Source organism: Ambystoma mexicanum, chromosome 3p (assembly GCF_040938575.1).
Source record: "Ambystoma mexicanum isolate Mex_15411 chromosome 3p, UKY_AmexF1_1, whole genome shotgun sequence".
Taxonomy (NCBI): domain Eukaryota; kingdom Metazoa; phylum Chordata; class Amphibia; order Caudata; family Ambystomatidae; genus Ambystoma; species Ambystoma mexicanum.
This window is the reverse complement of record NC_090925.1, coordinates 470428040-470451724: the sequence shown is the minus strand read 5'-3', so window position 1 is coordinate 470451724 and position 23685 is coordinate 470428040.

Sequence of the window (23685 nt, the reverse complement as noted above, 5' to 3'; positions counted from 1 at the left end):
CTAGCTATAACTGATATAAGGAGGATCCGATAGCATGGAGGCTATATGCCCATTTGCCGGAGAGAAACATTTGAGCAGTATTCAAGCCTTACCATTTACCACTGGGACAACTGAAGCAGCTGCTCTGCCATGCCTGCAGTTTTACCACTTAATTACAGAGCTTATGTTTCATGCATACATCAGAATATTCAACCAAGTGAGGCCTCTAGTTGCAGAATGCATAAATACTATGCTTAGATCCTCATGCAAACTTAAGGGGAAGTGTTTTAGTGAAATTCAAATACATTACATCACATTTTAATGCGTTCAGTTTATAGCCCACTTACAAACTCTCCTATCAACCTTTAAGTCTATTTCCATCTCAACTGGACCAATACTCCCCAGAGAGATGAAGTGAGAGAGCGAGAAAGAGATGTGAAAATCTGAAAGCAGCTTTTGACTCTGGGAGTAGGGAGTTCTTTATGGAGTCACTGGGGAGGTAAAGCCTGAAAGACGGGCCTGGAGCAATAATCGAGGTGCTGCATGATGGTAACGTAGCAAGAGACACATACCGCCTCAATGGATAACTAACGTCAAAAGTTTCTGTAGAGATGCATATGAGACAGGGCTGTGTGCTAGCACCCACCATATTTAGCATGTTCGAGAATGATTTAGATGAGTTTTTGTTTGGCCTACAGCTGTTTGAGCTCATGATAGTTCGGCACCTGCTATTTGCGAACAACACTGTGCTACTCATTCAGATGGAAATAATTTGATACTAGTTGGTAATTCTTTTAATTATGGCATTCACAATTAACTTATCGCTATTGAGCGAAAAAAAAGGCCACGGTGGGTCGATATTCTTTCTCATATGGATTCTATTTCACCAATACCAACGAACATTTTAAGGCCCAAATCATCTACTCCCTGATTTTCTAAATTTCCTTCCTTCTTTCCAATATCAATCATGCAACTGTTGTACATTTGGCGTGTCTCTTCTTCAATAAAAGATTTGAAAACATTTAAAACAAGCACGTCTTTGTTATTCTGTGAATATTTATAGAGCAAAACAACCTTATTTTTTTAGGGCCATTTATTCAGTCCATAATCAGTCAAAAGCACTCCTTTCCTTACTGGAAGTTATGGAAAATCCGCATCTGCTTGATCGAGTACTTTTGTCTGAAGTAAAATGTCAATAATTTGCTCCGTTCCTTTCTAATAAGGTCCTACTCCCAAGAATGGTGTCTTATCACTAAAAATCAAAGCAACATGGGAATTTTGTACCCCCATGATTTGTTAGATAGAATAAGATTTCTTCATGCTAAAGTCAAACCAGCATTTTTCTTGCATGACCCCTGTTTTTATACAAGTTCAAAGAACATCTTTCCCTTTTTGCCACTTTTGCTCTGCAACTTGTTGATCTTTCTCTCGATAAAGAATGTCTTCCTGATTCGCTGACAACGGGGCATGTGTCCCGACGTCTTTAATAAACCCAATTTAGATGCTGAATATCTTTCTAATTTCTGTCCTGTGACTTATTTACCTGTTTTGGGTACGCTTTAAAAAAAAGTGGTCTCTGGCCAATTAAATTATTAAGGAAAGGAAAGCTGTACATGTAAATCGTGTTTAAGGACACAGGCAGTATTGTTCCACCTTTCCAATTCTAAAACACATATTTAATATCATAAATTCATTTTATTAAGCATTTTTTCACACACGAAGACACAATATAATAAATATACAGATAAAATCTAAATAGTAGAAAAATAAAAACGTAAAACACGTATTAAAACCACCAGTGCCATTAGGCACTCCTTTATTTTTTGAAAAATGGGAGCAATGTACCAACAGTATGTAATTCTATACTCCTCCTCTAGCCCAACTTGTCCAAGTTTCTGTCCTCAAGGCTTGATTCTGCCGGACATTCATCAGGGGCTCTTACCATATGTACGTGGACTCTACTTGAACCAATCAGTGCATCACGCTCCTTTAAAAGTTCGTTAAATACATAAACCAAATATATTTCGTTAAGATTGGTCTATAATTGATCCAGAACACTCTAGTATTCCCCTAGTATATACATATGGGACATGTTCTCTCCATATCTTACTGGTGTGTCTCAAACATTTCTTCAGACCACCTTCAACTTCAAATGTTGATCACGCCACCTCCATTACATGCGTCAAATTACATCACCCACTTGCTATTCTGAAAAAAACAGGGATACCCCCACCCGAGTTATATAACAATCTTCATTGTCTAACAAATATGGCTTACCTCCTGCTGTAGGGACCCACATAGCCGTGTTTTATTCAATGTGAGCTATGGTAAAGTCTTTCCCTCTGCGAGTAAGTACTCCAATAGTTTCTACATCGAAAATGGAAAAGGAGAAAAACAAGGGAAACCACTTGGTCAAGCCTATGCTCTCTTATCCTCAATTACAGTGCTTTCAACACTGATATTATGTCCCAAATTCGGGAACCTATCTACTTACTTCATTCAGCACATAGAAGAGTATAAGTGTCTCCTTCTCGAGTTCTGTTTAGCGTGTGCCAAACCATTGGACTTCTGATCAACAGTTACTGATCGCTTTTCAATCAGGTTTTTGACAGGGTTGCAGTATTGGGATAGCCACTTTCCATACACTTGACCATATCCACAGGCTACTGGATGGTTAGGATGCGTTATTGGCATTACTTGATCTTTCATCAATAGTTGATAGGGCTGAACAGGGGTGCTGCTTGATACATTTGTCCTCATTACAGGGTTGTCAGTGTGGGAAAAAAGTGGAGGTAATTCCATCACCAGCACTTTTCCCACACTGCCAAACTACAAGTTTGCCATTGGGGCAGCCTGATTTACCTCCAGCCAAGAGCACCCCACTGGAAGAAAACAGCTGCTATTCTCGGCACCAGTATTGCCGGTGCTGGTAATACAGGCCCCATGGAGTTCTATGGACTCCATTGAATGGGGATTTACATACCGTTGCTGGCACGTGTAATCTGCTGGTAATTCCGGCAGATCAGGCACCAGTAACGGTATTTCCATTTGGTGGTATCCCACCAAATTTACCGGCGGGACACCACCAAGCCTATAATCTTGAATGATTCCATTCTTTTTTAATCCATCAATGGATGGTCCCATTCTGCCCTGCTTCCAGTTCTATTTTGGTACCCCTAGGGTCAATCCTATTGGCAATGCTTTTTAACTTATATATGAAGACCTTGGCCCTCATTACGACCTTGGCGGAGAACCATGGTGCAATATGCACCATGGTCCATGGCGCTAAGCTGCCAACTCCGCCATGGTGGTTGGCGGACTTACCGCCCCATTCCGACCTTGGCGGGGCGGTAAGTCCCCAATCCCCATTTACCCTTCCCCATTCCCATTTTTGCCCCATAGGGTATAATGGGAGTGGGGAAGGCGTTAATTACGCCACCGTAAATTACGGTGGCATAATTAACAACAAGGTCCCTTAGCGCCATGGATTTTAACGCCTGCTAAAAGCAGGCGTTAAAATCACCATGGCGCTAAGGGAACTCGTACTCAGGCGGAAAGGGGCGCCATGGTTTACGCCGGCGTAAACCCCTTTCCGCCAGGGTCGTAATGAGGGCCCTTGTGTTTTAGCTGCAGAGCCTGATGTCAATTTCATCAATATGCTGATGATACCCAGTCTTACATTGATTTCTCATCTGAAGGTGACTTGCATCATCTTTGTGCCTGCTCAGTGAATATCAATGCTTGTATGGTGTCCCATTGTTTTAAGTTGAACTCCATTGAGAGCTGTTTTTCATGCTGTCACCTGGATGACAGTCAGTGCTACGAAATTCGATCGGGTTCCACCAATTTTGAAAAGCCTTTATTGTCTTCCTTTAGAAGCAGTAATTTCCTTTACATTAATTTGTATATCCTTCAAATTGCTACTTTTTCAGACTCCTTCATATTTAGAAAACAAACTGAAGAATTCAAGCTGTTCTCACCGCCTTCGAAGTTGGGATGCATTACGTCTTGACTTCTGCAAGTTGTGGCGTTTTTCGATTAACAGATCTTTCTGCAGTGCTGCAATGTCTTGCTACAACTCTCTTAATCAACCTTTTAACTGATTTTACTTGATTTTAAACTGACATGTATTAATTTATTGTCTCTTTTTGTTTTATTCTGTTTGCTTTTTTTATTAATTCTGTATATGTTCCATTTTGTGCAGCCCTTTGTTGCACTTGTGCATGGTTGCATGCTGTGCAAATTTGAAATACAATAAATAAGTAAATACATGATTGTGGCCCAGCTGAATGCCCCAGGAAGAGTTTTTGTCTCAATGGTAGATGTTGATACAAAGGGCCTACTTGGGCATCCGCTTTGATAATAGAAGACAGTGGAGGCAGCAGGTGGAAAGGGGTGGGAATAAATTGGGCCAATCTTCCAGTGTGTTTTGAAATTCAGTATTAGGATTGTACTGAAGCCTACCAATTATACTTTAGTGAATGTCTATGATGATACTTTATTGTGTTATATTGTAAAGATTTTAAACAGAATGCACAAATGATGATGATGATGATATTGATTATAAAACAGATTGCAGGCAAAGGAAAAAGTAAGAAAAAGAAAGCAACAAAGAGGTGTTTTTATCTTTTGAAGTCTTGTGATAGAATGCTAGGATTGTTGCATAATAATAACCTAGATGTGGTATTTTGTGTGACCAAATACATTCATCGGGCATGGTTGAGACGAAGCTGGGTAATTAAACGTAATGTCTTATTAATTCAAGGATGCATAATGAGCGTGTTGTTCTGTTGGGTCTGTCATTTTAATTGAATAGTTTTTTAATGCTTTTATGTAATCATGATGTTTTAATTAAGTATCTGTGTTGTTTTAGCTTTTATGAATTGATATGTATAAATTATATTAATTAGGCTAACACATTGGTTGTTTTAATAATGTGATTTAAGGTTTGTATTGTATGCCAAAAGATCTACATCGAATAAAGGCTATGAAACTGAACTTAATTGATTTTTCCATTCCAGAATGGAACAATCAAAGCAGTTAAGGATTTGGTTGAGGTGGAGGAGGAAGCAGTTGTTAATCCTACAAATTGAAGATTATACCATTGGAATATATGTAAACCTGTGTACTTATCATACATTGGCAACAAGCTCTACCAACTCTGACCGCATGATGTGTGCTCAGAGCAACGGAGATGAAGCAGTTACTACAACCACGAGAATGACATTGTGAGGCATTGGAAAAAAGCACCTCACACATTTCCAACGCATCTCTCATCCATAGCAATGTGGATGAAGCTTCTGCTACAATTAAGGAAGGAACATTACCAGTGCCATCTTCTTTGTCTTGGTTTAAAAAAATGATAATAATAATAATAATTTAATAAAATAAGTAAGACAGATATGCACAGATGGCATTACATTAAGAAGGCACTGTAGTGTACAAATAACTACAACCTCAACATGCAGCACCTCGATCCTCAACCAGAGTTCATGCAAAATCCTGGGAATCCTCCCATACCATGGAGCAGGTGTAAAGCTGAATTGTACACCTACATAGAGGCCATTGATAGAAATAGATTATCAGCAAGTAGGAAAAATACAATATTTATGCATAACTTCAGAGGACCAGGAAGGACCAGGAAGTATGCATGACATTACCACCAATATTAGAAGATCAATAGGGCGAGGGCTTACATGTTTACAATGAGGTTGCACTGCAAATGGAGAAACAATACAAGAAGAAAGGTAGTGTAGTTCTGGAAAGACACACCATCTATACCAGAGATCAATTGGCGGGCAAGTCCATTGATGAGTTTCTCACTGCCCTCGGAGGGATAGGGGCCAGGTGCAATTTTGTCCAATTTCTACATGAAGTGTTACGAGATTAGAGATCAACTGATGGTCCACACTATGAGTGTTAAAATTAAGGACCGTATCGGGAGGAATCAGAACCTTCCTTGGATAAAGTGATTCACAAAGCTAAATGCATAGAACAGTCTTTCTAAACCTGTAAAAAATGCCAGGGAAAAATGTACAGACGTACGCAAATATCTGTGGTTGACAACAAGGACAAGACATGTTTTCCTACAAGTGAAGCAGCTGGCAAAGGACATTCAATAATTAAGTGTTTTTGGTGTGCAATGTCAAAGAGTTGTCCACCTCTGGGGAAAATCTGCAACGTTTGTGGAAAAATTGGACACATTGCCAAGGCATGCAGGATACAGTATTTAAAAAACACAGTGGGATGAGATAAAAAGGAAGTAGCACTGATTGTGGGGGAGCCCATATGCAATACTCGTGATGAAACATCTGGAGGTATAAATATACGTGAGTACAGAAAAGATGTGTTGATGGTTTGGGACACAGATGCAGACTGCACTGATTTCACCAACATTGTGAGGCCTACATGTAGAGATGGTTGGAATACCAATGGAATTGATGGCAGACTCAGGTTTTTTACAAACTAGTATTCCCACTTGGAATCTATGAGGGTAAATTACAAGATGAAGAGCCTCAAGTGTGGCAGTCTGGAAATAAGGGTGCTGGTAGCAAAGTTCTGGCACCCTTTCTGGACCGCCACACTAAAAGTCTGCCTGCAGGGGCAGTTGTGGCCGGCAGGTCTGACCTGCTGGGTGCAATGGTCCAGATAGGCAGACATGTCACAGAAGCACCGGCACAGTTAGCAACGGTGCCAGTTTTTTCATCTCCACACTCCCATGGAGTCCTAAGGAACTCCACGGGAATGGGGAACAGCATTTTCCAGTGCCTGACACCCCGAGTCGCCGGGACTTGTAATGCCCCGGTGGCACCGGGATATCAGGTGCTGGAAAAGTGTCACAAGTCCGGCGGCAACATGCCAGTAGCAGTGGCGGGTTACTGCCGGACTAGTAATGAGGACCAAAGTGAGTTCACGAAACCCTGTCACTAAGATGTCATGTGCATACTCTGGACATCAAATAAGAATACTTGCCTGATTTGTGGAAAAACTGAAATTTAAGGACCGAGAAACAGTCGAAAAAATGTGGTTGACAAAGGACCACCCAGAATCAGTTGGAGGCACCCAGCTGAGTTCGGCATGGAACTGAAACCAGTAGCGCAAGATTAGATGTTAGTAATAGAGCAAAATTGTCAGGAACAGGACATTATATCACAATTCGCTAAAGTATTCCAAGAAAGAGTGGGAATGCTGCTCGGGTATCAGCATCACATTAAATTGAAAACCGGAGAGCGGCCGTTTAAAGGGATGGTCAGGAAGGTATCCATAAAACTGTTGGACCATTGCAAGTTTTAATACAAGACATGGGGCCTCATTACAAGTCCGTCGATAACCGTGCCTGAAATTCAGGCAGGTTACCGCCGGACTTGTATTACCATTCCACCTCCATGATTCCCGGAATTACCGTGGCATTACGACCCCGGTGACCCGGGAATTACGGAGGCAGAATTCGGTAAATCCCCATTCCCATTGAGTCCCATAGGACGTGATGGTGCCGATGTTTCCACGTCCACCTGCAGACAGGTAGTGTTTAACCCACCTGGTCAGACCTGGCAGGAATGACACCTTGGCCTGCAGGACTCGAGATCACCGGGTATGGAAACAACGGTGGTGGCTGGTTTACCGCCACCGTTATTTCCATACGGGTGACTTGTAATTAGGCCCATGGTCAGACAAGGAATTGTGGAAGAATCTGTGGGATGTTCTGACCCACTAGGCTCTGCCCTGCAACATCACTGTGTGCTGCTTTCATCAGAAACGACAGAATGGCCGCCAAAAAGCCCTATGCATGCTAAAAATCTCTGAGAAGTGCGCAGGGAAACCGGAAAAATAGGCTGCAAATCTACTTTGCCTGTGTCAGTGGTAGAACAGGAGACCACACTGCCAAACCTGTCATTGTGCTGCCCGCAGAGTGAATTGGAACTACCTGAAAAGGCAGTGCTGCATTGCCAGGAAAACCCAGAAGTGCTTTAAAATCAATTTTTCCTTGGCTGGTGAAATTGCAAATAATAGTTTCCCAAACATCAGAAAAGATCCAACATCCTTGTTGGGTGTTCACCATCACCTTATCTAAGGAATCCCCATAAGCACAATGTCAGGAGAAGCACAATTCATCACAAGAATATCCACATTCAAAAAAAGTGCTTGCCTGGGAAAGTATGTCAGAATATTGGCGCAGTACCGCTGCTCGCCTGTGTCAAAGCTGTCATTTACTTATCTGTTTAAACTTGTACATTAAGATCAAATTGTGGAAAAGAAGAGACTTGCCATCAAAAGCAATATAGGTTGCTACTATTCAATCTCTATGTGTTGAAAAGACTGGAAAAAGAGATCTGTGTGTATATTTGTTGAAAATGTAAAGTTTATTTAGAAAAGACAATTTTAAACAAAGGGCTTCATTACGATTTTGGCAGTAGCCATGCCGCTATTTCGGAGGGCCTGGTAATTCCTCCCTCCAGGAACCCGGGCCTGGACCGTCCCCATTCCCATTTCAGCCCCCATAGGGCTAAATGGGAATAGGGGAGCGAGCAAAGAATGGGCCGATTACGAGCGGCCCTTTGTTTGCTCCCTCTTCCCCTCGCGGGACCCGGTAAGAAAGCCTGGTTTGACCAGGTGTTACTTAACAGGTCCCACGAGGGCAGCTTGTAATGAGATGGAACGGGTTTAACGGGTCCGCCTACTTTAGCGGGTCCCGTTAACCCGTTCCGCCTCACTTGTAATGAGGCCCAAAGTGTTTTAAAGTGAACTGATGCCGACCACAGGACTTCAAAAGCACATTCCACAGTTTGCCCCAGGCAAAGGTGCCTTCCCTTTTGCTCTCTGCCCAGGAACTCTCAGTTAGATACTAATGAAAGGAGGAGGGGATTTTGCTCTGCTCCTCTGAGGAGAGACAATAGGCTTCCGGGACTGAAAGAGAATGCAAATTCAGGTGTCAACAGAAACAACTGCCAGCAGGAAGAGAGCTCTGGACTGCTCTGGCCCAGCAAACCATGGAGGCGGGACCAGACAGATTTGTGTATCTTAAACCCAAGAAAATATCTTTTTGAAAAAGACTCATAGAGAACTGTGAAAAATGTGTAAAAATCTGTAAATTATGGGTTGTTAGCATGAAAATTCTGCTCACAGTTTGAAACTACTCTGAACTCTGTGCGATGTTCAGAGACAGGAGTATCGAAATTTTGATGTTGTAGCAATTGTGATGATGCTAGAAATATGAACCTTCACAGAATTATGCCCAGATGTCATGCGCATATATGTAGAAAAATGTGGACAGATCTGACACTGGGTACCCAACCAAAAGCACGAAAAACTGTAACATTGGAACTAAAGCACTCACCGAGATGGAACTCGGACGGATACTTGCTCTACTAAATCTATGATGTAAATATGTATTGTTAGCAGTTTGGTGGTATTGTAAATATGATTTATGTGAAAAATAGATATAATGTACATAAACAAAGGAGAGGTACTCCCTGGATTGTAAAATACTGCATCATCATGAAACCATGTGTTCCTTCTCAAATCACGAGACAGGACCGACCCTAAAGAATAGGATTCCTACAGGGTGTGCTTAATATAATTTAGCCTACCCACTCCTTAGGGAAATACATAAATAGGGACGGTTTAGGACCCACACACACACACAGATTCACCCATCAACTGATTTACTGGCGAAGCGCTCTGCAGGAGAAACCCATATCCCAGGCTCCAGAAGCAGAAGGCCCAACTTCCAAAGCTGAACCATTCTCAGCTGGCCTTTAAAATCTTGATTTTTACCCTAGACTTCCAAGGGGAACACCACAAATATAACAGCCGAGCTGTGCTGTTTCTGCTTCTTGCCAAGAACTCTTGCTATAACCCAGAGATCCAAACCAGTAAAGCAGAGCTGTAACCTGATAGCTGCAAACGAGAACCAACCCGTCAGATCCAGGCCAGAGGCCGTGCAGTGTCCAGAGTGCCGTGCTGAGTGCAGAACCTGGGTGCCCTGAATCCTGTCCGGTGGGCTAGCAGATTTCCAGTCCAAAACCTTTGACCAAATCTTTGACGGGCCTATTCCAAACCATAGTTGTGAGTATCTATAGCATAGAATTGTCCATATCCAGTATCTTATCCTTAAGTAATCCTATACACACTCTTGTATCATATCCAGAACTGCATTGTAGAAAATCTCTTTTGTTTTTCCTGAATCTTTCCCTCATCCATATAGTCCTTTGATAATTGTAGTGATAATATCATCTTTGCGCTAATATATTTGCTGAAGAAAGACAAGTGTCTCGGCGGGCAAAAGTCCGAACAGAGGCGCCGCTGTTCTGGTGGCTGTTCCGTTGGGTATCTTGTATCTTCATAGCCTCCCTAGTGTAAAGAAATCCTTGTTTGTAATATTCAAAAGCGCATCTTTCATTTGAAAATCTTGACTCTTTCTGAGAAAAATCGACCTCTACTAAAAACTTCATAAATTCCGTGCCGTAGATGCTAGAAACAGAATTTAAGTGTCAGATTGAAGCAAACATCCCCATCTTTCCAACACACCCATCAATTTATAGTTTTCCTGAAATCGCGTTTCTCGCACGCGGAAAAGTTTGCCGCGGATTTGCGTTTGGCTCAATTTCGTCACGTGTAAAACAACTATTTCTTGCATCCGACCTCAGAATTCAGTTTTCAATCTGCTAGTTATTCAATCATCGTTTATCTGAAACTATACAAAGCGTCTCCCACTAGTTTTGAATCCAATTAAGTAAATTAAATTCATTTTCCAGTGTTTTTCCCATTCATTCCAAGCCACATTCAAAGCAATTGACCTGTTTTGAAATCATTCCTGTTTCTCTCTATGCTTATTGGGGGGAATTGGGATTGAAACTGTAGTTGTTGAGTGTCTATTCCTGAAACCTTTGTTCTCTCCTTCCATCTTTTTATACTGCATATTGGGGGGAATCGAGTAGTGTGCAGGGGGAGAACGTGGCATTGCATTTGATTGAACCCATATCAAGTATTATTCTATGTTGCATTATTTTTCTTATCCATACTCCTTCTGATTAAAGAGATTGTTGATTGTTGTGACATCACCCCAATGGTGATCCTTGTATAAATATTAATAGTGTGATATATATATTGTTCAAATTCATAAAATAAATCTTTTAACTTTGCAAAACAGCCTGCTTCCTGGTTCAGTGAGACCAGGGGGGATTCAAAGAGAGCGGCGTGCTATAAGGGTACATCATTCAGAAATAAAAGAACTTATAGACAGAAATATATAATTAAGGGTTCCAACTGTGCATCACAAGCTAGGGATTGACTTAGGTGGAGTGCTGGGTCGAAGTCACTTACAAGATTGGGGGCTTGTGTCCAGGATTTCTGAATTAGATATACCACTGGTGACAGTCTAATACAGTGTGCTAAATAACAGGGTATATAATCCCTGTTGGGCTACCACGCTGTGTTACACTGTGAAAAGCACCCCTTAAAAGGAATGCTCTAAAGAATTGGTCTGTTTTGCAAAAATAAAATAAACTTCTGTAAGTCAGGAAGGAAATTGATATTTCCAGAATGGCGACTGTGGTAGAGATGAATATGGCCAAAGAACACCTATTGCATACATTACTTGTAAGGGGTGAATGGACAGAGCAGGATCAGAATGTGTGGTTGCAGGCAATCACAGAACAGATCACTGCAACAGGGTAGACACCTGGCAAGACCAAGGTCCATTACATATGGCCCTGAGTGAACTATATATGGCCCCTAAGGCAAAGGAAGAGCAAAACAAGATTGACAAAATAGCGGCATATCTATACCTATATAATGGAGCAATACAGGACAAATATGCCGAGGGCCAAGATCTGGCAAACAAGCAACTGCAGGCATTAGGAAAAGCCCAAAGTGATCTGGACTCTGCTGAGCAGAGGCTGCAGAGGAGCCAGGAGTCAGAAAATGAAAGTAGGCAGTACCTAATCAAAATAAAAGAGGACATGGGCATCCTGCAGCAGGAAAAGGCAGACCTGGATACCAGAATGCTGGCCTTGCAGAAGGAGCACCAAGAAAGTTTGGACTCTCTACTGCAGAGCCAGAAAAAGCTGCAACAACAAATACATTTCAACAAGAGCATGTTGTCACCCTCCAAAGCCACCTAGACAGAGAGAAAGAAGAGAGTAATAAATTAATCCTGAAAGACCTGGACACCCAGGTAGAATTTGATGAATAGTGCCAGAAAGCTGGTGCGCTCCAAAGACAGAGGGATGACCTGGCTGCACAGAGGCAGGCTCTTGCTCAGGAAAGGGACACCTTAGGCCAGTCTGTCTTTTAAAATAGAAAATACATGAAAAACACCTATCCCTTCAGGGACTGGGTGACCTCCAAAAAGAGCATGAAAAATTGTTAGAGCACACCAGGAGGGTGGAGGAGGCTCTGGCAAAGAAGGACCCGGCCAGTATGGACAGGACTCAGGAGGTTACCCTCCTACAGCAAAGACTGGCCCAGTACTATAAAACAACACAGGAAGCACACAGAGAAAATGAGGCTCTCTGTGAGAACAATGACAAGCTCCAGAGACAGGTAGCCATGCAAGAGAGGTTGATAGAAATGAGCAAGGCCTTGATAGAGGAACAGAAAGCTCAGATTCTTGCATCGCATCGCAACAGGGAGCAGGGGCTGACAGAGATGAGGTTCGCTGGGAAAGGGAAACACCTGAGCATAACCTCAGGCACCCTAGTACCAGAGGCCTTCATCTCTTCCAATCCCTGGACTCTGCCACCCCCATGTCCACTGGTGCACATGAGCCAAGGGCCACGGGGATGGCAGATTTCAATCCAATCAGAAATATGGGGCTTATAGACCAGCACCTCCCAGGAATGGATGGGCGGGCCTCTGGGTATGGTACCCAAGTACTGTCAAATTTAGTGGGGAACTCCATGAGAGTAGGCCCACTAAGGGCATTCTGAAAACCTCTGCCCAGCTAGGACAGTGGGGGGGGGGTACTCATCAAATCATGGGAGCAAGGAGGAATCAGAAGACTCCTCTGAGCGTCCTAGGACACAGGAGACTAGGTCCCCACATTCTGCCAGCCCTTCCCAGGCTCACAGAATCCGGGAGAGCCTAGAAGACCAGACGGGCACCTCTGGGAGCAGTGCATCTGAGTCAGAGGAGGAGTGGATCAGGGTTACCAGAACCAAGAAGGCCAATAAGGCAAAAAGGGCCTTGCTTAAGGACCCCCTAAAACAAATCAAAGCGATAATGAGCGTCATCATGCCCTATCATAATAACGCTAAATATTCTGTTTGGGAGCACTTAGAGCTCTTTGAGCAAATGATTGAAACTTTCCATTTGAAGGGCAGCCAAAGCTGTATTCAATATGTGAAATGGACCTTCTCACCAGAATACTGCAGCTGCTTTGCGGGGCTGGAGGACCAAAATCATTCTAGATGGTCCACCCATAGGGCGACCGTCTTGAAGCATTTTTCTGTGCACAGAAATCCTCAGGAGGCTCGCAAGGCAGCCTACAACTTGCAATGTGGGGAGGATCAGGCCCCACAAGAATTTGTGCAGGAATTAAAGCGTGTCTTTGTGCAGACCACCAGAAGGGTGCGCACGGACAGCACATTTTTCCATGCTCTCCCCAAGTACATCATGACCCAGCTAGTGAGAGATTTTTATGAGAAAGGAACATGAGACTGGGTCATTGAACAGGCCACACAATTGTATGAGGTGCAAAAGCCCATAGAAAACAAAATAATGCAAAAAGCCCCAAACCAGCCAACACCCCTGCTGCTGCTAAGGTGGCAGAGGTGAAGGTTGCCCCCATTTTAGATTTAGAGATGGGGGGCCTAAAAACCTGCCTACACAAAATCAGAATAATCCCAAGCCCAGAAGGCCCTCTGGCCAGTCACAAACAGGGAGCCAAGGAGGTAGTCCCACAATTGGGATCCCTCACTCCCCTGACTACATAAGTCCCCGCTACAAGGGGAATAGACCCATCCTAGGTTATGTTTGGACTCCTCCAGCCCAAAGGGAGGGATCCAACCAAACAGCAGCTAACCCAGGGAACGTCCCTCCTCACTTCCCCCAGGAGGGCAGAAATTCCCCAAATCCTGGGCAGAACCTCTTCCCCAGGTAGCCGCAAAATGTTCAACCCCAAAATCATGCATCCTTCTTTCCCCACTTTCCTGAGCCCAGACAACCCAATCCGGGAGAGGGAAGGCCAAGGGTGGAAGGGTACCCTAATTTTCCAAACCTGGGGTATTTTCAGAGAAGGGATAGTTACCCTTCCCGGGATCAGCCCAGGGGAGACAACAGAACCCTGTATCAGCCTGAGCAGGTGTCACAACTAGAGCGCCAGGTCCAAAACATGACACAGGATCTGGGTTGCATGCTGAGGGATCAACAGAACCCTCAGATGAGCATGCCGGTGCAGAATGCCTCAAACTCCGGAACTGGTGCTCCAGAGCAATGACGGGGCAGAACCCCGACAACCCACCGGTTCCAAGGGAGGAGGCACAAGGGGAAGAGGGGTGTAAAGCCTTGGAGGAAGCTTCCTTCCCCACTTGTAAAAAGCCCCTGGAAACCCAGGAACAGGAACCAAAATCTCCTGCACCTGAAAGTCTGCTACCCAAGGAGCAGAGGGGGGGTAGGAGAAACAAAGAACCCAAACAGACCCATTTTGAGGAGGAGGTACAAATCTTCCAATTTGAAGGAGAGGGATCCTCCGAAGATCCTGGGGAAAGGATCTTCTCCTTCAGAGATGGTGGAACTCCTCCCAAAGAAAAATGGGTCCCAAGAGATCCAAATCCAGACTGGGTAGATGTGGGGACTAGCTAGCGCCGCCCATCATCCAACCCCAGATCCAACAGCATGAAAATCCCCTGGTTCAAACCCAGCCTGGTGACTGCCTCCAAAAAGGGGGGGGGGGCGGCCCAGAACCAGGGGAACCCAAAACTTCTCCCATATCTAGTTGTCACCTTTTCATTAAAGATTCCCTAGACTCCAAACAGAATTCTGCCCAAATCTCTTCTCTATCAGTGTCCAAAACTAGAAAACTAACCCACCGGTTGTCCAAATAATGTACATTATCTGTGCCCCCTTGAGGAGAAAGAGGGAAGATGCTATGCCCCGGTCCAAATACAGGTGCAGTGTACAATTTTGGCACTGGTGGGCACTGGATCCCAAGCTACCCTTCTGTCAAAAAGGGCCATTGATAAACTGAATTCGGGAAGGGGGGAGAATGACCAAATTCCTCTCACCCCTCTTCCTGGACAACTTCAGAACTTTGACGGGAAGGAAATTCCTGTCGAGGGGACTGCGGATTTGGACATTAAAATTGGGCGACACAAGGTGAAGCACCCGGTCATAGTTGTAACTCCAGAGGGCACCCCTTGTTTACTAGGGAATGACCTCCTGCAAAGGTTTACACCCCTAATAGATTGTGTAAACAAGGTCCTCTGGAACCAGAATAGCCGACCGATAAAATTAAAACAGAGCGTCAACCATGTTAGTTTAAACGGCACCTGCCACATGGTTGAACAAAAATCTGACCAAGTAGAATTTCAATTCCAGAACAACCAAATCCCAGACGTGGCAGTAATAGCAGTAGGACAACAAACTGGTGATCGGGGGTCCTCTCTATTTCTGAAAATCAACCTTCCTTCCAGTCTAAGGTGGCATTCCACACTGGAAGGAAACACTCTGAAAATCTTTACAAATTCACAATCAGACATTCCCACTCCTATAGTCCAGAAAGATGAGAAATCAGCTCAGAACCTGGCTGATATTCAGCAAATTGGAGAGCAGTTGTTCATCCCTATTCAGTTAAATGAAGGGAAGGACTCTGTTCTCACCCGAGGGTGTGTGAACAATGGTAAGAGCTTCATCAGCGAAGCCATGTTCCGCCAACTCCCAATAGATCCAGCCATTCCCACATTTAAACTGATAGACAAACGGGAAATGGATCTGGAAACACCCAATTCCAAACATCTCCTGCCAAGCAGGTGTATGCTCAAAATCTCCATAGGCAACAAGAGCATAGTCCATAAATGTTGGGTCGTGTGAGACGTCACTGCCGCCTTTTACTTAGGCAGTGACATTCTCAATCGCTTTGCCATTAGTTTGGACCTAATAAACTTCAAAGCTTGGTCCCGATTAGCAGATAATCCTATGGGCTTAGATGACCCAGATAAAGCATTTAGGGCAGCTCAACTACTGCCTTATGCAGTTGAAATTCAGATTGGAGAGGAAGTCACCATCCCAAAAAGGACCCAACAATTCTCCCTGGAAGTGAAAGTTAAAAGAGGACAGAAATGGAAAAACCCTGATGCCTATGTTCATCTAAATGCTTCTCTCCAAGTCAATATAGAACATGACACCATTCCAATAGAGGTGGATAACAGCGACTTAAAGAGTATCACTCTAGCCGTAGGCACCATTATTGGAATGGCGGTTGATGACCAACATTTTCCATAGATTTAGGCAATGAACTGTTAGGACCAATCCCCAAGGTCTGTTTTGACAGTGATAGTGATGCCAACTCCACACCAGATATGATCTTTACCCGGCATGGGGGGAACTTCCTGGTGTACACTTCCTGCCCTTATGGTAAGGAAGATGTGACCTGTGACTTCAGGAGGGATGAGGTGAATTGCCAAGTCCGAGAGGACTGCCTTCCCCACCTGAAGCCACCAGTCCAAATCAGCACTTTGACCAGGGACTTCTCCACCCAGCTGGAGGAGGCCGCTGAGATAGCAAAACCAGAAGTCTTTCCAGGCTTCAGCCAGATGGCTGAAGAGAGAGTCAACCTAGCTGATGCCTGTGGGACTCTGGAGCAGAAGCAAAAGTTGAAACAAGTTTTCTTGGATTTTCAAGATCTCTTTGCGGTGGACACATATCACTGTGGTCACACCGACATCCACACAACAACAATACCCACGGACCCTGGCATAACTCCAGTGTTTGTGAAGCAATATGGCTTGCCTCTCGCATCAATGGAGTCCCTTACTGAAATGATTAAGAACCTTGAGTCCTGTGGGATAATCCATCCAGTCCACAGCACCTTCAATAATCCGGTGCTGGGGATTTTGAAGCCAAACGGCCATTGGAGACTCTGCGCCGACCTTAGGGAGCTCAACAAATGGGTCCATACTTCCCGATGGCCTCTTCCCTACATTGACCAAGGGCTGGCCCAGATCCACAGGTATTCACTGCAATATACCTGACCAATGGATACTGGACTGTACCTGTCAGTAGGGAGGGCCAATACAAGCTGGCCTTTACCTTCGGGGGACAGCAGTAAATATGGACCCGGACTCCCTTCGGATACATCAACTCCGGCAATTAATTTAATATTTTTCTGCATAAGGCCATGCCCGACCTGGGTGAAAGGGGTAACCTGGCCTATGTAGATGATGTTCTCATCAGAAGCTCAACTGTGGAGGAACACATAGAAGAGATCCGTTATGTTCTGGCACAGTTGAGGGCTGCTGGAGCAAAACTCTCCTTTCAAAAGGCACAGTGGTGTAGAACCCATGTCAATTTCTTGGGGCATGAGATTACTCCTCAGGGTCTCTGTCCCCAGGAAAAGAAAGTGGAAGCACTCCAGAAATTAAAAGACCCCACAACTCTGCGGGAACTAAGGAGCCTCCTTGGACTAACTAATTACAGCAGAAAGTTAATTGAGGACTATGCAGAGATCACAAGACCCCTGATCCATCTTTTGAAGGGGGGGGTCAAGTGGGAGTGGGATCCAGAACAAGCCGAGGCAGTAAGACAACTCAAAAGAAGCCTCTCACAACCGCCTTGCCTAGCTTACCCTGTCAAAAACAAGAAGTTCTTCTTGGAGGCAGGGTTCTCAAATAAATGCTTGACTGCAGTATTATACCAAAAGCATGACAAGGTCAATAAAGTAATCTCCTATGCGAGTAAAACGTTATCCTCTGTGGAGGAAAAATTCAACGATTGTGAGAAGGCACTCCTGGCAACGGTGTGGGCATTGAAGAATTACCGCCCGTTTATCCAGGGGGAACACATCATAGTGGAGACTGCACACCAACCTTTGCAATAATTCCAAATTGACAGAATTCGGGCCGGAAATGTGAGTAATATCCCCAATTACTTCCTGGATTCTGTCAATGCAAGGCTTTCCTGTGGAGGTCAGATATGGCCAAAACAAGAAGAGTCCCCTCGCGCAAAGTCTGGCTGACTTGCATGATTGTGCCAGAGAAAACTGTCTCGAGGACAAAAGTCTTAAAATCAAGGACAACATGGAGGCATACCTCAATTCCCCACACAAAGTCTTTAAAGAAGACAAATGTGAGGGAATGTCCACAGTCTATGTGGATGGATGCTCTTACCATGTTGACAACGGGGAAAAAGAACTTGTGGCCTGCGCAGGGAATGCATGGGTGAAGGACGCCCCAGAACCCTCTGCTGGGTACACGATTGGTCCCCGAAGTAGTCAAGTGGCAGAGTTGATGGCTGTGCATCAAGCCATCCTCACTGCTGTCCAACATCAACTCCACGAGCTGGTCATAATCACAGATTTGGATTATGTACGGAACAGGTTCATGGAGCACCTGGTTAACTGGAAAACAAGAGGCATGCTATGTGCTAATAATAAACCATTGAAACATGGGAAATTAATTCAAAATATTGATGATCTGGTCACCTCGAATGGGATGACCATCTACTGGAAAAAGATCAAGGGTCATTCCAAAGTAGAGGGACCAGACAAAACTGAAAATGACTTAGCTGATCGGCTAGCCAAAACCGGAGCCATCCAAGGGGATCTACTTGAGATCGGGTCCCTGTTGAGGGAAATCCAGGTCACTGCCATCACTAGGTCCCAGAAAAATACTCACATTGAACTCTCAACTGCACAATGGAGTAAGGAGACCCCAGATGCTGATTTGATTACGGCTCAAAAAGGGGATCCAATAATTGGTATGTTTTATCAACACATTAAGGACCCTGAGAACTTTCCCCTGATGGATACCAATTACATAGGGAAAGAGGACCTCAGAGTGTTGATGAAATGTGCAAAAATGTTCCGAATCCAAGACGGTTTGTTGGTGAGGAAATCCCTAGCTGGCCATGATCACTGGGTGGTTCCTACCTCATTCCGAAGCCTGATGTTAAATCACGCCCATGATGCGGCCACAGCCGGTCATAGGGGGTTTCATACAACACTTGAAATCTTAAGAGAGGTTGCATACTGGCCACACATGGGGCAGGACCTCCACCAATACTTGAAGGGCTGTCTTGTGTGTGCACAATTTCAGCCAACATCCCTCACACACCGTGCGCCTCTCCAAAACAGGGGGGATGACACTGCCATGGTCAGATTTGCAAGTCGATTTTATCAGGCCTGTGATTCGCTCCTCTAGGGGATATAAGTACATGTTGACTGTGACATTCTTGTAGAATGTTTCCCGGCCCCAAATTGCAAGGCAGAAACAGCAGCTGTCCTGATGATCAACCACATCTTCTCGCGCTTTGGACTACCCCAAAGGTTTGAGTTAGACCGAGGTAGCCACTTTACTAGCGAAGTAATGACAAAGATGTGGGAGATACTTGGGGTCAAAAGGAAATTACACATTGCCTACCGGCTAGCCTCTAGTTGTGCAGTAGAGAGATACAACAAGACAATTGTGAGCATATTAAAAAAGTGTGTGGCAGATTGTGGGCCAAGTTGGGATATTTGATTACCTCTTGTCCTGATGGCCATCAGATCTACCCCTTCAACTGCAACTAAAATGTCACAGTTTGAGCTGATGACTGGATGCAGGATGGTGCTTCCCCGGCATCTGCTCTACAGAACCCAAAAGCAGACATTGATCAATGCCTCCACAACTCATGAGTATGTGGAAAATCTAAGAAAACACCGTCAACATGCTTTTGCCTTTGCTCAGCGAAATCTAGAAAGATCTGCAGACAGCATGAACTCCCACTATGACTTAAAGACTACTAGGAAGGAATACAACGTAGGAGACCGGTTCTACTTATACAATTTCCAAAGGAACCAGGCCAAACAGCACCCATTTTTTGCCTAGCTGTAGGGGCCCTTTTGAAATTGTAGACAAAATCTCACCAGTCGCCTACAAAATCCGAAAAATCTCAAAGGCAGTTGGGCAGAGGGGGAAGATAAGTGGGTCCATATTAAGCAACTGAAGTGTTGCCATCCTAGGTACACTCTGCAGCAACTGGAGGAGTCTTCTGGAACCCCAGAGGGGGTCACTCCAGCTCCCTAGAATTCCAACTATAAAAATGTTCCATCTATATAGTCAATACATTGCCAATAGAAAAATGTGTCCTGATTTGTCAAAATGTATGTGTCCGCCCCACTACATCAATAGTGGTGGGGAAATGTCTACAAATATGTTTTTGCTTTGTCATCCTAGAATTGGAAAAAATGGAGACTAAAACCAAGGAGGACAACCCAGGCACCGGAAACAAACATCCAAGGGGCCCGGGGTATCGCTCCATACTCACATCAGGACTTGGCGAGGAGAACCGGTCGATCCACCCCTGATGGGAGAAGCTGTTAATCTTGCCATTTGAACCAAAAGAAAAGCTGGAGAATTTTGCCATTTGAACCAAAAGAAAAGAGACTGATCAACACAGTCTCGCGACTTCCCATTGATGGACGATCAACGCCAAATTGTGCGGGGTGCTTGTGGGATGTTCTGACCCACTAGGCTCTGCCCTGCAACATCACTGTGTGCTGATTTCATCAGAAACGACAGAATGGCTGCCAAAAAGCCCTATGCGCGCTATAAATCTCTGAGAAGTGCGCAGGGAAAATAGGCTGAAAATCCACTTTGCCTGTGTCAGTGGTATAACAAGAGACCGCACTGCCAAACCTGTCATTGGGCTGCCCACAGAGTGAAATGGAACTACCTGAAAAGGCATTGCTGCATTGCCAGGAAAACCCAGAAGTGCTTTAAAATCCATTTTTCCTTGGCTGGTGAAATTGCAAATAATAGTTTCCCAAACATCAGAAAAGATCCAACATCCTTGTGGGTGTTCACCATCATCTTATCTAAGGAATCCCCATAAGTACAATGTCAGGAGAAGCACAATTCATCACAAGAATATCCACATTCAAAAAAAGTGCTTGCCTTGGAAAATATGTCAGAATATGGGCGCAGTACCGCAGCTCGCCTGTGTCAACGCTGTCATTTACTTATCTGTTTAAACTTGTACATTAAGATCAAAGTGTGGAAAAGAAGACACTTGCCATCAAAAGCAATATAGGTTTCTACTATTCAATCTCTATATGTTAAAAAGACTGGAAAAAGAGATCTGTGTGTATATTTGTTGAAAATGTAAAGTTTATTTAGAAAAGACAATTTTAAACAAAGGGTTTTAAAGTGAACTGATGCCGGCCACAGGACTTCAAAAGCACATTCCACAGTTTGCCCAAACAAAGGTGCCTTCCTTTTTGCTCTCTGCCCAGGAACTCTCAGTTAGATGCTAATGAAAGGAGGAGGGGATTTTGCTCTGCTTCTCTGAGGAGAGACAATAGGCTTCCGGGACTGAAAGGGAATGCAAATTCAGGTGTCAACAGAAACCTATGCCAGCAGGAAGAGAGCTCTGGACTGCTCTGGCCCAGCAAACCATGGAGGCGGGACCAGACAGATTTGTGTATCTTAAAGCCAAGAAAATATCTTTTTGAAAAAAACTCATAGAGAACTGTGAAAAATGTGTAAAAATCTGTAAATTATGGGTTGTTAGCATGAAAATTCTGCTCACAGTTTGAAACTACTCTGAACTCTGTGCGATGTTCGGAGACAGGACTACCGAAATGTTGATGTTGTAACAATTGTGATAATGCTAGAAATATGAAACTTCACAGGATTATGCCCAGATGTCATGCGCATATATGTAGAAAAATGTGGACAGATCTGACACTGGGTACCCAACCAAAAGCATGAAAAACTGTAACATTGGAACTAAAGCTCTCACCGAGATGGAACTCGGACGGATACTTGCTCTACTAAATCTGTGATGTAAATATGTATTGTTAACAATTTGGTGGTATTGTAAATATGAGTTATGTGAAAAATAGAAATACTGTACAGAAACAAAGGGGAGGTACTCCCTGGATTGTAAAATACTGCATCATCATGAAACCATGTGTTCCTTCTCAAATCAGGAGAGAGGACAGACCCTAACCAATAGGATTCCTAGAGGATGTGCTTAGTATAATTTAGCCTACCCACACCTTAGGGAACTACATAAATTGGGACAGTTTAGGACCCACACACACACAGATTCACCCATCAACTTATTTACTGGCAAAGCGCTTTGCAGGAGAAACCCATATCCAAGACTCCAGAACCCTGAAAGCAGAAGGCCCAACTTCCAAAGCTGAATCATTTGCAGCTGGCCTTTAAAATCTTGAAACCTAATTTTTACCCCAGACTTCCAAGGGGAACACCACAAATAGAACAGCCGGGCTGTGCTGTTTCTGCTTCTTGCCAAGAACTCTTGCTAGAACCCAGAGATCCAAACCAGTAGAGAAGAGCTGTAACCTGATAGCTGCAAACGAGAACCAACCCGTCAGATCCAGTCCAGAGGTCATGCAGTGTTGAGAGTGCCGTGCTGAGTGCAGAATCTGGGTGCCCTGAATCCTGTCCAGTGGGCGAGCAGAATTCCAGTCCAAAACCTTTGACCAGATCTTTGACGGGCCTATTCCAAATCATAGTTGTGAGTATCTATAGCAAAGAATTGTCGATAGCCAGTATCTTATCCTTAAGTAATCCTATCCACACTCTTCTATCATATCCAGAACTGCATTGTAGAAAATCTCTTTTGTTTTTCCTGAATCTTTCCCTCATCCAAATAGTCCTTTGATAATTGTAGCTATAATATCATCTTTGCGCTAATATATTTGCTGAAGAAAGACAAGTGTCTCGGCGGGCAAAAGTCAGAACAGAGGCGCCGCTGTTCTGGTGGCTGTTCCGTTGGGTATCATGTATCTTCATAGCCTCCCTAGTGTAAAGAAATCCTTGTCTGTAATATTCAAAAGTGCATCTTTCATTTGAAAATCTTGACGCTTTCTGAGAAAAATCGACCTCTACTAAAACCTTCATAATTTCCGTACATGATAGAAACGAAATTTAAGTGTCAGATTGAAGCTAACATCCTCAGCTTTTCAATTTATAGTTTTCCCGCAATCGCTTTTCTTGCGCGCAGAAAAGTTTGCCACGGATTTGCGTTTGGCTCAATTTCATCACGTGTAAAACAACTATTTCTTGCATCCGACCTCAGAATTCAATTTTCAATCTGCTAGTTATTCAATCATCATTGTTAGTGCTTACCTGAAACTATACAAAGCGGCTAGTTTGCCACTAGTTTTGAATCCAAATAAGTAAATGAAATCTATTTCCCAGTGTTTTTCCCATTCATTCCAAGCCACATTCAAAAGCAATTGACCTGTTTTGAAACCATTCCTGTTTCTCTGTATGCTTGCTGGGGGGAATTGGGATTGAAACTGTAGTTGTTGAGTGTTCATTCCTGAAACCTTTGTTCTCCCCTTCCATCTCTTTATACTGCATATTGGGGGGAATCGAGTAGTGTGCAGGGGGAGAACGTGGCATTGCATTTGATTGAACCCATATCAAGTATTATTCTATGCTGCATTATTTTTCTTATCCATACTCCTTCTGATTAAAGAGATTGTTGATTGTTGTGACATCACCCCAATGGTGATCCTTGTATAAATATTAATAG